The sequence below is a fragment of the Rhynchophorus ferrugineus genome, unplaced genomic scaffold (assembly GCF_030347505.1).
Source record: "Rhynchophorus ferrugineus isolate W39M unplaced genomic scaffold, kcgeb_rfMv2 rfM8, whole genome shotgun sequence".
In the NCBI taxonomy this organism is placed as follows: domain Eukaryota; kingdom Metazoa; phylum Arthropoda; class Insecta; order Coleoptera; family Curculionidae; genus Rhynchophorus; species Rhynchophorus ferrugineus.
The window spans coordinates 12,685,261-12,703,511 of NW_027472587.1; the positions used below are offsets into that span (position 1 = coordinate 12,685,261).

The window sequence follows — 18,251 nt, forward strand, 5'->3', positions numbered from 1 at the left end:
TAGTTTTTATAATTCCTCTAAGTGATTCTTTGATGGATGGAGATGATGTCTGAAAATCAACGCATTTTGTAAATAGTGTGATAGTATTACACAAATATGACTTCATTTATTTGAGATGACGGTTTGAAAACTTATCAAATATTTATAAACTAATCAATAGTAAAAGTCTCAAATTTTAATCCTTCAGAGGATCTAATATAATATCATAGTAACAACTGTTATCATGAATATAATCTAAAGCTTCAGTAATAGGTTTCAATAATTTAATGAATTCTTACAACTACTCTAGTCCCATGGCTGATAAAGTGTCAGTGTTACACAACTTATCAAATAAGTCATTGAACTTTGATTTTCTCCTTATAAGCTCTACTATAAAATTGTAGTAATTTTGTGAGAGTTCCATCTTGTGGGACAGGAATATATTAACTGATTTCCAAGACAATCTGGCTGGAATTATAAATATATTTATATAAAAATGGAGTTTGAAGCTTAAGTATTTCATATACTAGCTACAAAATACCTCAGCGTCAGCCTCAGGTAATTGAAATACTGCCCAATCCTGTCAATAGGTGGCATATTACAGTTTTCAAGCGACCCTGGTAACGGACAATCGGACGGCTTAAACGGTGGCGTCAACGCGTAATCGTTCGATCGGCATCGGCATTCTTCCTTCTCGGCATTTCTTTGCGTTAATTGCGAGAGGAACCATCGGACCAGATGCGCTTTTTTCCGCCATTTTGGTTTGTTTTTGTTCGTATCGCGCTCCCAACACCAGTGGCTCGATACGCGGCAATTAGTCTCCGGTCGATTTGGGAGTATCGCGATAAGGCCTTAATTAGTCGACGTATTGAATTAAGATATGATGGTGACGGGATACCGGGACCCGGCTCTGTGTCGGTGCGTTCCGGATTTATGGACACGCCATCGCTTCGTGAGTAACGAGTCGGCTATACCGAAGGAATTAAGTTGTAAGTTTTTCCATCTGCACTACGCCATCCGACTGAGTTCGATGATATAAATTTTTAGCACTATCGAGAACAGTGTTTTTGACAGATTACGTAGAACACCTCTGATGACTAATATTGGCGCAATTAGAGAATATAATGTTATAATAAAATATTTTTAACAAAAAAATTGTACCGACTTCAAAAAATATATAAGCAACTCATAAATAAACTTAATTTTTAGCACAGAAAAAACATTTTAAAATAAAATATGCACATAATAATCGTTGTAATAATTAAATAAAAATAATCAAAAACCTTATTTCACCTATCTACTGCACAACTTTTCAGTTGGTAGTAGTTAAAATAATATAGTAAATAGATAAATAGGTTTAGGTAGGTATTAAGCTACATTGTGTGTATATACTAGAATATAAAACACGCGTAGACCAAGTAAAGGTGCAGCCCAAAAATTGGAATAAAGAAACAATGATTGAAATTAAGGAAATTAAGGTTCTAACTAAACGATCACAAAAAGTTATTGTCCCCGCTGGGAATCGAACCCGCGAGCTCGGTTTGGGAGCTAAACGCTTTAGCCATTACACTATAGAAGCAGTTGTTTACAGAATTTTTACGAGGTCTTATATGCCATAATTAGTGCTTAAAAAGCAAACTGAATGGCTTTTGCACTGAACGACTTCCGATTTTCCGTAATATCCTCTCAACAATAATATTATACACAAATATCTGATTATTTTAGATGAAAAATTTGTAAAAGCTTTGTAGGCGCTTTTGAAATTTGAGCGTTTCCCTTGATTTCCCCCCTTCCCCCAACATATCTTCATTTGGTTCCAATGGAACCACCTCGGAAGTGTACGCTTTCGAGTAAAAGAAGAATTCCTTTCGAATTCCTTCCTCCTTTTTCGAAGTTGGTTTAAAATATTATTCATGTCGATACAAGATCCAATCCCTAGTACGTATAAACGAAAAAAAACCACAAGTAGAGGGCATTGTAGTATGTATCGCATCTGTTCAGAAATGTTATAAAATACCGACGATGTAAATAAAGTTTCTTTTTTATTCCAAAGCCATAAGTGTTGTTATAATTCCGTCCCATCCCGAATCATAAGTGACTCGTAACGCATAGACAGAAAACACTCAATAATTTGTATGCTTACAAGTTTTATTCTTTTTGATTTCAATCCTTTTGCGTCAATCCAAGAACTATAAGTGAGGATAATTTTGGTGTAAGTATTTATTATTTTTGCTTATAATATATAACTAACTTTATAATGTTTAATAAATGTTATTATAATAAATACTGGGATATAATAAATTCTAAAGAACATATGGACATATGCTATCTAGATATGGGATTGTGGTAAGAAAACAATCTGGCCATACTTCAGAATGTTTCTTCTTGGTTCTTCAGAGTTTTCAGAAGAACGCATTGAGGAGTGCTATTGATATCCCTTAATACTTCAGATATAGTAATCGGCATAGCGATTTGAAAAGGGATACCATTAACCAGTCTATCAAAACACTTGTTCAGAGTTATGAACAAATACGTCTTCGTCATGGCAATGTTGATGTCTTTCAGGTTCTCATCGGCGCCCATACGTCAGGATGATTCTAGTCTTTTGAGCTGGTGTAGTGTAGTGTTAGCTAGTACTAGCTCTTGTACTTGCAAAGTGCAGTGTACACATTAATATTAGTGTAAACAAGTCGAGAGAAATTTTAATGCTCTTTTTTGCACGCATTCACCTACAGCAATTTCAAAGGTTGACAACGCTGGTGGATTGGTACCATGCGGTTCCCAGCTATGAAAGAGCACCACGACGATGTCTCTCTTTTTTTCTTTTCTCTACCCCCTTGTAACTGTACAGCGCTACCGTACTTCCTCTACCTAACCTAATATCCTGTCATTCTCCCGTCGACTACATGTATCATTTACTATCGCAATAAACAAGTTTTATTCAACCAGTGTTTTCAGTTTCCCTGTGAATATCTTCCACAAAATAGTAGTGAGTGTCCGGACAAACAGTCGCATCGACAGCCACACATTCCAACTGACCGACAAAACGAAGATTCCTACATTAGTAATTTAGAACTGTATAATATTACTTATTGAACAGTCATATACTCATATATTAGTTAATAATTATACCTATTTAATTTTTTATTTGATGCACATTTTCAATGATTTAAAAGATATTGTTATTCATTATCACTACATAGTATAAAACAAAGTCGCCTTTTCTGTCCCTATATCCCTATGTGCGCTTAAATCTTTAAAACAACGGATTTTGATGCGGTTTTTTTCAATAGATAGAGTGATTCAAGAGGAAGGTTTATATGTATAATACATGCATAATATACTAAGGCAACATTGCTAATTTTAGAGGTTTCTAACGTGATGTCGTAAATTAACCTATTTTTTTAGGCTTATTTAGCAATTAGCAAAAACGCTGCCTAACCCTACGAGTTAGATCAAATTAATATACTACAGTATTGTACACCATAAAAAGGTCTACAAAAAAGTCCGCGATGGTATATGTTTATCTTTTAGGGATAACCCACATTAATCATTTTTATTGTTTAATTTTTACGTGAGAAAATGGCTTATTTACGAAGCTATTTTAAGCAATACGGCATTAATCCTTATCGAATTAAGTACCTTAAATACAGTGTGCAATTAATATAGATCAATATGGTTCCTTACAGCATGTAAATTAAACAAATATTTTCGGAGATATTACAAATTTAAAATTTGCGTTTAAAAATGTGTAATGTAATAAAAATTGTATGAATTTAGATATTCCAAAGATAGCAGGAAATCTTCATAGTAAGTATAGGGGAAGAGGAATTGTTTTACTCCAAATTTAATGCGTGCAGGCCAAGGGCAGTAATGAATGAATCAAAAATACTGGATCGATTTTAATCATGTTTTCATTGAGTGACATAGGCATATATATTTTATGCCCGTGCAAAGTCGGAGCGGGCCGCTATGTTTTTATATACAACGTTCATATTTTTTCTGTAGTGTATTTAATTTAGTATCAGCATTGCATCCGTGCGAAGCCGGGGCGGGTCGCTAGTGACACTATATAATCGATATATGCTGATAATATATCTCATAATCGAGCACAAGTTTTTAGTAGCTGTTAATAAATAGTAAGTGTATAAAGAAATTAAACTTCCCAATCTGAAATCCTAATTAGAGTTATACAATATTTATCTTAATAATAGCGTAGCTAATGTAAGATTAATCTCCAACAATATAAAGTTACCCCCATCTTAAACATATTACACACGATACGGTTTAATTATATTACAACCAAGACGAAATAAAGCCAACAAAACGCCATAAATACGGAAGCTCTTTAACCGTCTCCGAAGCGTACTCGCACTTCGTCTTAATTATAAATTCAAGCTGTTTTCCATAGAACTAAATTAAAACTATGATTGACGTAAGTCGTCTCTGCTGGCGCCGTAATATTTCAGCTTCATATTCATCGTATTTTATTCCGATACGAAAATATCGTTGCTGTCTTCGTATTGCTGATGGTATCGAGATACAGCTGTTTTTTTTTCCGTTTGTTGGAAAGGAATTATTGCTCTTGAATATTTCAAATGAGAGTCCTTTGTTAAGGAACTTTACGATCATCGGTTCTATATTTGAATTTCTTCATATCGTTATAAAATTTTTGAAAATTATTTTTAAGGCTCGTCCTTGAATTTCGAAAAATTTGACGAATGATTTATATGTTTATAGTTCGATATTTTTTGTATATAAAAATGTGAAATGTGTTACGTCATATTGATGATAAATTCTATTAATTGTAGCGGTTCATATTTAAAATACTTGCTTTATAAATATTGATGTATTTATTTAAACTAAGAAAATCCCATCGGCAGCTTCTATTTTAGTATGTATGATGTTTTATTATGAAGACAGTTTGATAGATCCTTGATATTTTGAATCAGAAATATTTCTTTCGGCAGACAAGTGTTATATTTCTCAACATAATCTTATTCCATCTCAACAAACCTAATACAGCATTTCTCCAATATCTTAGTCATTCCAAATAGAAGTTTCCGATAAGGTTTGGCATAAGGGCACCATTTATAAACTCCATAAAAGGTTACCGAAGCAGTACAGTGGGCTCTTAAACTTCTCCATATCAGCCAGGATGTTTTGAATTAAATCAGAAAAAGCTTTCTCAGCAATGACAGCAACAAAGCCGGTGTACTACAAGGCAGTGCTCATTATCAACTCAATACATGTAACATACAATAAATAGAAAATGATATATTTGCCGATGACCTGTTACTTGTTATGGCAGATTATAGCCAATAATTCAGCAGAAAAGTGATGAAATGTGAAAACACACAAGTAATACTATAAACAAGTGGACTCAAACAAACCAAACTGTGTCAATTAATAAATATGAATAATAATATTATCTCACATAGCACTAATGCTAAGTACCTTGGGATGAATTGTTAGGTATGGACCTGGGAGCGGTAATAGCAACATAATACAAGTATTTCAGGATAAAGTCCTGAGAAACTATTTACATCGAGATCTTCGCATTTCAACTGTGACAGAGGAAAATAAATTTGGAATCTCTATGCGCAACAAGACATGAGGAAACGCTCCACTGGCATGTTAATACTGAAGTGCTACAAGACTTGGATAACCCTGAACTGGGATATAGACTCAAGAGAATCAAATCGTATGATCTCGTGTTTATGTAGTGTAGTGTACTAATTGGTAAAACACTGAAAAGTGCAACTAACTTCAATTTTATTTACCATTAGGTTATTTGCTGTACGGGTATAATTTATTTTAGAAACATTATTTATTTAACAGGACTTTCCGAAATTAACTTTTATATTTTGGTTTGAAACAAAAAGTAATAATAGAGTAGATACGTTTCTTACTATTTAGTACAATATATAGTCCACGCCTTTGGATTTGCCAACACTGCAGAGTACTGCAAGCTAGGCATTCCTCAAAAGAAATGGCGATAAACGGTATTGCTGTGATATAATGTTGGGCATTTATTTGTTTAACTCTTAAAGCGTTTGATATGGCTTTTTATAAAGTTATTTTTTGACGTCCCTTTTTACTTAAAAAGAACGCCTTTTAATTTAACACTCCAGCGTTTTAACAGGATTTACAAATGGATTACAAATGGAGAGTCAAAGTAGTTACAGTTGTTACAAATAGGATAAATTAATCAAATGACATAACTTTCGCAGTGAAAATAAATTAATAAGTCAAGTTTGTATTAAGACATATTTAGCAGCAAGGGAAAGAAACAAACATATGCGAAAATTTACCATGAGGTTGCTGCTTAACTAAGGCCGATAACAAAAAGGATCATCTGCCCTCTCTCGGTCCTCAACTTAATGGTTTTAGTATCCGTACATACTGAAAGAAAAAAAAAAGAAAGAAAGAAAAACAGCTTTGAAAGTTGGAAGTCACAGGACGATAAAAAATATTCTCTCTTAAAGAATTTTTCAGGGAACAAGAAGTTTCAAGAAGTCAAGAAGCTTAATATACAACTGTGTAAGGAGTAATTGTCAAGGTCTTAATTTCTACAAAAGTATTGTCTATATGTATATATATTCTTATGAACTAATTTTAAGTAGATTACGATAAGTCAAGAAGAGTTATGGGCAAAAACTTAATTTGAATCTGTATATATCTATATTTTTTTCTTGTTAAGAATGAAGTAGCTAATATGAATCGCAGAATAATATACAATAATTGAATTTTGACAAGGTAATATTGAATTATATATTTAAGTAATTTCAATTCATCGCCCATGAATAGGCATTGCACAGCATTGCCAGTACGCCTTGCTAGATTAGTACCTAGTTTTAAGTTACTATAGAGGTAAATTGAGGAACGAACGATATCGTAGTGCTGTATTTAGTCAAAATTACTCTACTAAAAAGACAACATGTGTGAGCCAATAATAAAATATGAACACCCTGTATATATAAAACAACTGTGGCTTATTAACACAAACGAGATAAAATACACACGAAAACAAACATGTAACACAATATAATTATTAAAATTCTGTCAAAAATGAAAACTCAAAACAATTATTAATAAAAAATAAAGAAAAAACGTAAGGCAGTTAATTTTTTGTATGAATAATGGACATCCCGTCGTGATATTTAACGGAAAAAAATAGACCGTGGGAAACTAATAACAATATTTCACGTTCAACCAAGAAAATTAACGCGTTTTTTCCCGAGAACTATTAAAGAATATCCTATTTTTAAAGAATTTGTGATTTATTTAAATTTTATACCTTTTGATTATATAGTAGAAATAGTTTCGATGATTTAAAACCGTCATCAATAAACAATAAAATAGCTGTTGATGTTTCGTGATCATAAAATGGTTATAAAATAAACAATTTTCTATACATTATTATCACATCGTCATTATTATAACTTGTAGAATATCTTAAAAGGAATATATTAGTTTACGATGTCTAATAAAAATTATTGTTTTATAAAATATATAAAATATTTTTACAAAAAAATGAACCAACTTCAAAAAATAAATAAGGAACTCACTAAAATGTTAAAAATAATATAATAAACTTAGACTTTTAATACAGAAAAAAAACGTTTTAAAATAAAATGCGTGTTTATACTATTTAGAATTAAAAAATAAATGAAATCAATAACAATGACTTTTTGGATAGTTAATAAATATCTGGATTTCACCATAACATGGGAGACTGACATTGGTTCCTCACTATTGGGACACAGATGTCTCTCAAATTGATCCCCTAGGAAGGAATGGGTAAATTGGTAGTGATCAATCAGTAGTTTGTTTAATTTTATTTGTATATATCGCTTTCCTATTGAGATAACAAGTTCTTTTTAACGGAACAAAGTTTTTCTCCTTCAGTACATCCTACTCAAGCTGCACCAGACTATCTATCTTAAGATCTACCAATGGGAAAAGGCCTTCGATCGTTCCCTATAGTAGGAAAGCCAGATGAATACGATACTGTTTTGTCAATAGATAACCAGACTGTTTTGTCAATAGATAACCAGACTGTATAATTCGGGAATTTGCACCACTAGGGGTTGAACTAGTAGTTGAGATTTTAGCATAACTATTAAGAGACAATATGAGGTTTAATGACACCTTTGTTGCGAAATTCTCAGCTATAAAGGTAATGGAAATAGAAGAAGAAGAGAGAAATGAAGAAGAGTTTATTGCGAGACCTATAATGTATTACAGCACCTACTTCTATAGAGAAACTTAAAACTCTCCGTAAATATAACCTCACTGTTGGAGTACTGTAGTAGCATATGAAGGAATGCTTTCTGACATGTTAGGATATTAAAATTTTGTGTATTATAAGACTTAAGTGATCATAAAACGCGTTGTGTAAAGTCTATAGCACGCATCTATGATTTTGTCAGCCATTCTTGTGTAGTGAGGTTGCTAATATTCCCCGAATTATTCCAATGTTATTCTTCAAATTTAAACGATTTCCTATCATGAAAACACGTGATGGTATCAGTAGATCTAACCAACATGCTATTTACACCAAAATCGTTCTTTTCTATCTTTATTTCTGAAACCCTATCTGTGACTAGATCTAGATCTTCTAGATCAAATTGATTAACATTTTTACATAGTTCATTATACAGACTACGGATAGTTCATATTCTTAATAATAAATTTCTTATAAATACATTTGCATATTAATCTAGAACGGACATAACAGAAAAATATCTAACAACTTTTCATTAAACTTTCATTAAAATCATTATATTAAAAGTTTTTATGAGATTCTTTATATTACCAAAAATGTGGAACTCTAAAATATAAATCGAGAGTTTTTAGTATATTATTTTTAATAAAACATTAAAAAATATTGATATAATGTTAGGAAAATTGTTTCACTTCCCCACAAATAACAGTCCATAAATTATATTGTTCATTATTTAAATAAATAATGTAAGAAAAGACATCGAATATAAAAGAATTTTGGTAAACGTTGAAGAATGCACGTAATTCGAAAGGCAATGGACATTAAAAGTAGTACGCATAAGAAAAAAAAGGGATATTGGAAGCACGTGTTTACACAAACAATTATATAGTATTTTCACGTTGCAATAAACCTCTATTTAACCCATTTCATATATAGTAACATATCTACTCGTACTGTATACTACGAATAAAACAATACATATTCTGTTTGTAGTTATACATAACAAGCTAGGGCATTCACTCCTTTCTGATATGGAATAGTACTCAGAGATCCAAGACTTCCACCAACTCTTTTCTGTTTTTATATTATTTCGGTTAGAATAACAGTAAAAGTTTAATCGACAGGTCATTTGAGCTTCTTCTTGTTAGATTATTATGTCTTAACTGCTCTAACTTACACTTTTTACTCAACAATCGATCAAGTGCATAGAGTTAAAGAGATCAGGGGAGATCATTCCCTTTTGGATTAATTTTATTAACCGGAATCAAATTAATTATCAAGAAAAGAAGACCGGCTGACGTTATATTAGTAATAGTATCGCAGTTACTCGGAGCATTTCTTGGTGTAGTTAAGTGGAGTTCTGGCAAAAGTAAAAAGTAGCTGAAGGTGTAAGAGCACAAAGGGTCGATGGAGTAACAGTAATAATTTAAGTAAGGAAACATTCAAGCTTTGACAAAACACCCCTAGTCTGTGGATTACCGACAGATGCATCAAAGTTCAAGGTGTAAGGCCACCAAAAGCGGATTGAAGTTGCTGTGAATTAATATAGTTTACTGGAACTTGAACAGAAGCATGTAGTTCAGGGTAAACGGCCACCAAGTGGGAGGATACGTTACTTCACAACTCTCTCCAGATTTGGTGTATGCGCATATTGAGCTCTATTTAATTTTAAAACAGAATAATCCGAGTTTGGCGCATGTGTACATACAGCTTGATTTACTTACAATTTTTTATCGTGATTATTACATTTAATGTGGAGAAGAAAACGAAATAATAAAAATAATTTCTATATGCCTTTCTATTTTTATAAAAACACATGTTTGAAAAATTAACAAGAACTCCAAGAACCATATAAATACACATAACATAAAAAATAGCAAAATCGTTAAGATCAAATACAGCCAATATAGTTAGTACTATGATTGGTACTATTCTTGATCCATAAAGCCCATTAAAGAATTGACTACCTCGAGTTTTCGATTAACATATTGTACATTTACGAGTCTAAAATGAATGGATAGTCAATACAGTCAATACATTATTTTTACAAAACAATAATTTATTTACCTATTCCCTTATATAATAATGCATTGTATTTTCGTTGTCATTAGATCATTAGGGTGTCGTTGATAGTTTCATATTTTGTATATTTGATCCAGGTCTATTTTTATTAGCAAATTCAATTATTTCGTAGTATCACTACACTGTTCTTAAGTTTTAGCAAAATCGTGCCTAATTTCTTTTTCTCTGATTCTCTGGATTTCGCATTCTTCAACTTTCACTCTCAACAAATTCTAGCTACATTTTAGCTATAAACTAAAATCATTACTGAAATATATTATGTTCAAAATAAATGTCCAATTATTACCAGCTACTACAATTTTTGCTAGTATTCTTGATAGACAAACCTGATTAATGACTTGACTACTTAAAACACAACAAGAATCCTTTTCTTCTCTGTTCTTGTTATCAATAAATTTTGGCATATGTTGATACCTATTTCGATGGCGTTGAAAATAATGTTATAAATTTGGCCACTGTAAATAAAATTGGTGCTATTTAGATTTTATAACTTTTACAAATTTAACTTTACATTCCACACTTACCCTTTTTCTTCCATATTTTAAAACGAATGTATGTTAGGCCACCAAGAATAACACAACAATTTAATTATTATTACTATAGAATTATTAATGTGTTAAATCTAAATATTCTAGATTTTGTTGTTGTTTTGATATGATTGACTCGAAAAGAATGGACCGCCATTAGAAAAGGAAGACAATATAGTTTTGATATAGTTTAGATATAAATCCGGAGATAGTTGTGAAGTAATGTATCCTCCTAGTGCGGATTATAGTAGATCAGTGACTTAGCCGTAGACTATTGGAATCTGGAGTCACCAAAGCTGGGAAGCCATTCTATAGATTCCTCAAAGGCAAATTGGCAAAGGTATGGACGATACTTGAACATAATTTTACAATAACTATAACCTGTCCAGATACAAGTCCCTCTTCTTTCCGTTAAATAATCATCATTTACAGCTAAATTAATAGTTTTTGTTGTCTGAACTCTTTCACCAAACAATATAGATAAATAACTCATATAGATATAGATGTTGGTAATAGGTGACATGTTTTAAGGTATTAATATAATGAGAAAGGAAAATTTTTATGTCATCATCAAATAGTTGGACACCTACGTCCACTAAACATAAAAACAAACAGTAGTTAAAAGTTCCTAATAGATTAATAAAATTAATTGATTGAATACCTCGTATAGCTACATAAATCTTTCTCACTCATACTTATCCCGAGGGTACCTATTTGTTATATACCTTAGGATTATTCAACAGTTAACAATTCTAAGCCGTAATTTCCGAACTGTTGAAAGGGCAATAAAAAGAACTCCCTATCTCGTATCTGATCGTAACGGTTCCAAGTGTGACTACATTTACGGTACTGAACAAATATCCCCAAGGGACCATCGACAAATTGATATATCAACGTGGGTATAATGACTGGTATTACACATTCGCGACTCAGATAATAAAAGAGATTGTTTAATGTCGGTAATTTCAGATAAGCGACGTGGGTTTCGACGGAATGAATGGAAATGCGGCTTGATCCGTCGATAGCTAATTAAGTAAAAGCACGTCGATTGTACCGGTCGAAAACGAGTTTAAAATTTTCTTTAATTCATTTTTATATTATTATATTTTATGGTGGTTTATTTGTCTTTTTGAAAGCGTGATTAACTAATTGTAAGTGCACGTTATAATATAAAGTTATAATATAAAAAAAACTACATAATTTTCAAGAAAAATGGAAAAATGTATTTATTTATAGATGCCATCCCAAAAAAAAATGTTTCGTCTTTGAGCAAAACCAATCGTCGAGCCATTTTCTAACTTTTTAAAACTGACGAAGTGCTGCTCTGCAAGCGCGTGTCCCATTGGCGCGAAAAGTTGATAGTCGGATGGTGCAAGGATTGGAGAGTACGGCGGGTGCGCTAATATGTCCAATTCAAGTGCATTCAACGCTTCCTTGGTCAGTTTTTCTTTATGAGACGGTGTATTATCGTATTGTAAAGTCACTTGACCATGTCTTCTGGTCAATTTTGGACCATTTTCGGTTCACGGTTCAAATTGATCATTTATTGTGGGTAGCTATCACTATTTATTGTTTCACCAGGTTTCAATAGTTCATAATATACCACGCCACTATGGTCCCGGTCCCTCACCAGGTAATAACCGCTTTTCTTTACCGGTCACTATTCGATTCAGAAATTACTATCTTCTCATCTTTTGGATTTTCACCATTGCTCGTAATCGATCGCTAATCTTTGTTGAGTAGGATGGTTAAACTAATACTTTCTGGGCCAAGGAACTAGAATATTTGACGGAATTCATTTACATTCATTCACTACAGTTTTAACGATTGTTACTATCAAAGACTACTACTCCACTGTTTGTATGAACCGAATTAGATTGGCTATAGGATTGTACTACAAATGTGTAAAATATTGTCTACAAAGTATCAGCACCCATTTTTACATGTTATTATCAAATATGTTATACATCCTTACTTATATATTATTATTAAATATGAAAAGATATATTCAAGTAAATTATAGTTTGTAAATAATTTTTATATATTATTTATATTAAATCAAATTATTAACATTGTGACAAAAATGTCAGTATAATTGGAATTAACTTTTTTGATGATAATATTTCATACCGACTTCCTCGTCGGTTGATGTCAGGCATTATGGAACTGATAACAATACTTAATAATATAGACATAACACCAATTTGATTCTATCAACCACAGCTATTTGGTAGAACTACATAAATATTGAATCATGTGATGAATTCCTGGCGTAAGCATCGAAGTTTAGGATATAAGATCATTAAGGGGCGACTGAAGTTGCTGAGAAATAACACAATCTATTAGAATTTGGACAGAAGCTTTCAGTTCTATTATCTAGTAATCGATCGCTAATCGATTCTGAGTAGGGTTGTTAAGCTTACACTTTCTGGGCCAAGGAACTAGAATATTTGAAGGAATTCATTGAAGTATAGAAACCAACCACTACAGTTTTAACAATTGTTACTATCAAAGACTTCTGCCTACTACACCGTTTATATGAACCGGATTAAATTAGCTATTGGATTGTATCATGCCTTAGATGGTTATTATAAAAGAAACATAAAATAATTCCTGGTAGTAACAGAAGTAGCAATATTAATAAATATGAAAATTTTATTCTTTTTACGAACAGGTGCAATAATCAACCACATACATCAAAAATAAAGGTAGGATTAATCAGTTTCCTTAAAGATAAAACCAAAAAACTTATCAGTTTTGTACGCCATCCCAATATAATATAAAATATGTGTAAAATGTTGTCTACAAAGTATCAGCACTCATTTTTTACATGTTATTATCAAATATGTTATATATCCTTACTTATATAATAAATTATTGAATATGAAAAGATATACTCAAATAAATTATAGTTTGTAAATAATTTTTATATATTATTTATATTAAATCAAATTATTAACATTGTTACAAAAATGTCAGTAAAATTTGGAATTGACTTTTTTGATGATTATCTTTCATACCGACTTCCTCGGTCGGTTGATGTCAGGCATTATGAACTGATAACTTAACCATAGTTATCTATCCACCACAGCTATTTAGTAGAATTACATAAATATTGAAGTGAATTCATCAATAATCCGTGATGAATTCCTAGCGTAAGCATCGAAGTTCAGGATATAAGATCACCAAAGGGGGACTGAAGTTGCTGAGAACTAACACAATCTATTGCAATTTGGACAGAAGCTTTCAGTTCTATGTATATGGCCACCAAAGCAGTAGAGTATTGGAGCTTGGAAACGTTAAAACGGGGGAAACCATTTCAAATAGACTGTACCATGGAATTTTTGTAGAAACAGTGCAATCCAGAAAACCACCAATGGTAAATACATAATTTTTATTAAATTTAACTGTGTTGTCACATCACTGACAGTAACTACAATGTAATAACAACTATTAGATAAAAACATTAATGTTGTTTGTTTAGTCGATTCAATATGTCGCCGCTTCTATCCATTAAAATAAAATGTAGGTTTCTAAAAAATTGTTAAATTAAAAGTACATCAATACACGTGTCATAACTCCTATGTTCGACTATTTTTTTAAATATATGTTCGCCGATTTCTCCGTCAATCATGGACGTTATCGCTCGTCAGTATAATTTTTATTTGTCTTTTTTACACACTAAAAAGTAAAATATAATACCTACCTAAACCTATTTATCTATTTGCAATATTATTTGAACTACTACCAACAGATCAGTTTCAGGTCGGTGCCGAGCTTAAACAATACAAAAATAATTATATAATTTAGTTAATTAATAATATAATATAATAAATATAATTATATAATAATATAAGCTAGTTAATAATAGTTAATAATAATACAGAATATAAAATACGTGTAGTAGATAGGTTAATTAAGATTTTTTTAATTTTTATTTAGTTATTACAAGGATTACTTTATACATATTTTATTTTAAAACCTTATTTATTATTTTGAAGTCGGTTCATTTTTTTTTGTTAAAAATATTTCTTAATGATACTTATTGCTCATAGCTTTGTATAACTCTGACAAAATATGCATTATTTCGTTTATTAGTAAACGCTTAAAACAATCGAACAATGCGCAATGGAAAAGCGTATTTATCGGCACAATTTTAATTGAATAATCTTTTGTATAAACGAAACATCTTCAATTCGAGACAATAAATCATCCACTGCAATAATCCATAAATCAATGAGCCGTATCTGAAAATTACTATTGGCTTTGATCAACTTCATTACGGTTCTGTCATATTTATGACTGATATTTCCAATTGCCGCTCGTCCAGTGTATATGGGCTATTAGTGATCAATATTATTAGCTGACCTCTCAATGTGTAACATTAACACAATCGATTGTTGGATAGTAATTCGATGCAATAATCATTATTTCGAGTTCGATGTGGCGCTGGAGAGTGGGTTTTAAGTGCAGTTGCTGTTATTTCACCATCTAAAGATAGTTTCGAATTAAAACATATTTGTTTTCGTGACGTTTATGGCGGGCTTGTGTCGTATAAATTACAATATTGCAATTTGAATCAATCAAAATATGATATTTTGTATATTAAGCTTATTAAGACTTCTCTTCAGATTCATTTATTGTGACCATGTAGCTATATATAATAATTTTGGGGACAAAAAAATAAATATTGATTAAAACCGTTCAATATTGTCGCGATTAGAATATATAAAGTTGGCCACAACATCAGATTCATTGCGCTTATTAGTTTCTGGGGCGGGAAATTATTCTAACCACTAATCTTCTTGGCCAACATTCGAAAATTATAAAGTTGTCCAAATAACGTCGTTTAGCGTAAAAATTATATTATAAACATTTTCTGGTGTCTTTAAATTTGTATCAGAAATAATCTCAACAAATCAACAATGTTCAAACAATTGCAGATACAAGGATAAATTTTTCATTTACCACAAGCACTGTTAACATTACCAGATGCAGGTCATTCATTCTAACAAATTGACTTTATTAATAATCCGGATATGAGAGTTGATGACGTTATACTCATGGTCCAACAGTGAAGCGAACTACTGTCTAAGAAGTACATAGGTCTCTTCGTCAGAACAACGATTTGGCCAAAATATTCAAAGTAGAATTGGATGGGATGTCATCTGACATCTATAATATCGTCATCAGACTTGACAAAACACCTGGTGGTACACAACAAGTGGTTATTGTTATTGGTAGAAAAGTTGACCGGACCATCTAAAGCAATACGTTATCCATTCTCCTTAAATGCGTCTTCTCATCTGATTGGGTAGGAATCCTAGAGGTTGAGTCAAAGACGTTCGTTAATTTGTCTATAGGTCTATAGGTTACTGTCGATTATGGGAGTACCTTATTGTCCGGATCCGACACTAGGTGATTACCATCTGTTCTAGTCCATTCAGAACTATTTTGCTGGTGAAAAATTTGTCTCAATAGAGGCTTGTCAAAATGACAACAGCCTGTAAAATATTATCATGGTAGCAGAGTCGGAATGGACCAAATTATGTTATTATTTATTCCAGGTATTCCTTTTGTGTATTTTTCTGAATGATCTGAACGATCAAAATCCACTTGTCCCAAAGAACATAAAAACAAATCTTCATTATTATGTTATCACTCACCATTCTCTCTGATTATCATCATTGAAAAAGAAGCAGAATTGATGAATGGTAAAGCTGAAAGAGAATTAGAATCCTAGTTTTCTAAGTTAATTGAAGAGACATGTGTTTGTTAAATAATATAAGAATTATATGTTTTTAAGTTACAGTTTTTTTGAAACAAACATTGCATCTTGTAAATATTATTTAAACTACTTGACGATCAGAAAAACAGCGAAAACAAAATGCATTTTCAATATACTCAGTGTTAGGGTTAATCTTTTTATTATATCTTATTTTAGATATACTTAGTACAATCTTAGTAGACACATTAATATATTATTATTGTTCTCTTGCTACTTAAGCTAAAATTAAGGGTAAAACATTTATAATTTTTGTGTAATCTTATTTCATTGTTGAAAGTGACATCTTGGATAGTGATATCTTCGTAAATCTACTTGATTTAGTAGCTTTAAGCATTGTTAATTAATCAAAGAATTTTGTTTTGGCAGCATTGGATTACCAGTGGGTTTGATATTTTAGTGCACCCTCATATTTACACCCCGTAAATCCAAACAAACGTTGTAATTGGCTGATAAACCAACTAACTAAGAGATCTGATCCGCCTTTTATCTAACGTGATGTATGTTAGTGTTACTAGGATATTTTTATTTGACTAGAATTTTTTGAATACAACTGTCAAGTTTTGTTATTTAACACACAGCCTACACAACATTTTTGGTGTAATTAAGCATCAGATTCCGAAGTCAGCGAGTGGATTATTAAGCAATAAAATCGACAAACAGACTAATTAACGTTTTAACTGATCAACGCTATACTACCTACGAAACAATAAAAATAATTAAAAAACAATAGGTATCAAAAGTGGAACATAGATGGTAAAGAAATACCTTATTAACACTTTCACTAAGTTTATTGTAAATTGCAGGTTAGAAAAGGAAACCGTCTTCCGGAATGTTGCAGATAGAATCAGACGAATCTGTCAATTAATGAGTTGGAAAGATTTATGTCATAACGGAGAAAACAATGATATATTTTCTGTTAACCCGCGCGTACTATAAAATGAATTAGAGAAACAATCAATAATCACATAACAGTAATTGACAATCAATCTATGAAACTATGATTACATTCACGGGATGACAATCGTTATCAGATATATCAGCTTATCAGCTTAATGCACAGTTTGATCATCCATCAGTTTTAAAGCTTCTCAAAGAAAATCATATTGATCAATTGAGAATGGAAGATTTGAATCACTGTACTAAGTGATTGTAAGCATTTCATTTTCTATACAGTTATTACTTACATAATAATTTTAAAATTAATATTTTACATCGAATTAATTTTGCTATAATTAGTCAAAATCAGTAAAATAAACGTACAGATAAGGTTTAGGTTTGGGTTATGAAGGAATTGGGTACTCAGTGTGGTTTTGTATCTTTGTTCTTTAAAGTAAAATAAAAGTTTGTGTTGTTGTAAACCCTTTCATATTTCATAATTTTTATCATATCTTACATGCTTAGTACAATTATAATATACAAATTAATTATGTACAAAATTATTATTGTTCTATTGTACTTACATGTGTTTTCAAAAAGAATCAATATACGTATATAAGTAAGGAATATATTTATTCTACTGCAATATATTAAAATGTTTACTTTCGTTAATATTTATAATAAAACATTAATGGTTTAAATTATTTCTAATATTTTCTCTAAGTTCTAATTTTATTTAAACAATAAATGTCTTAGATTTGTAATAGAC

The 18,251-nt window shown here is 31.2% G+C and overlaps 1 protein-coding gene across 2 annotated transcripts in view; it reads right to left on the reverse strand.

Annotated features, from left to right (window-relative positions):
- Window positions 1–18,251, reverse strand: part of loh (thrombospondin type 1 domain containing lonely heart) — a 339,759-nt gene that overhangs the window by 129,540 nt on the left and 191,968 nt on the right. The gene's annotated exons all lie outside the window — the stretch shown is intronic.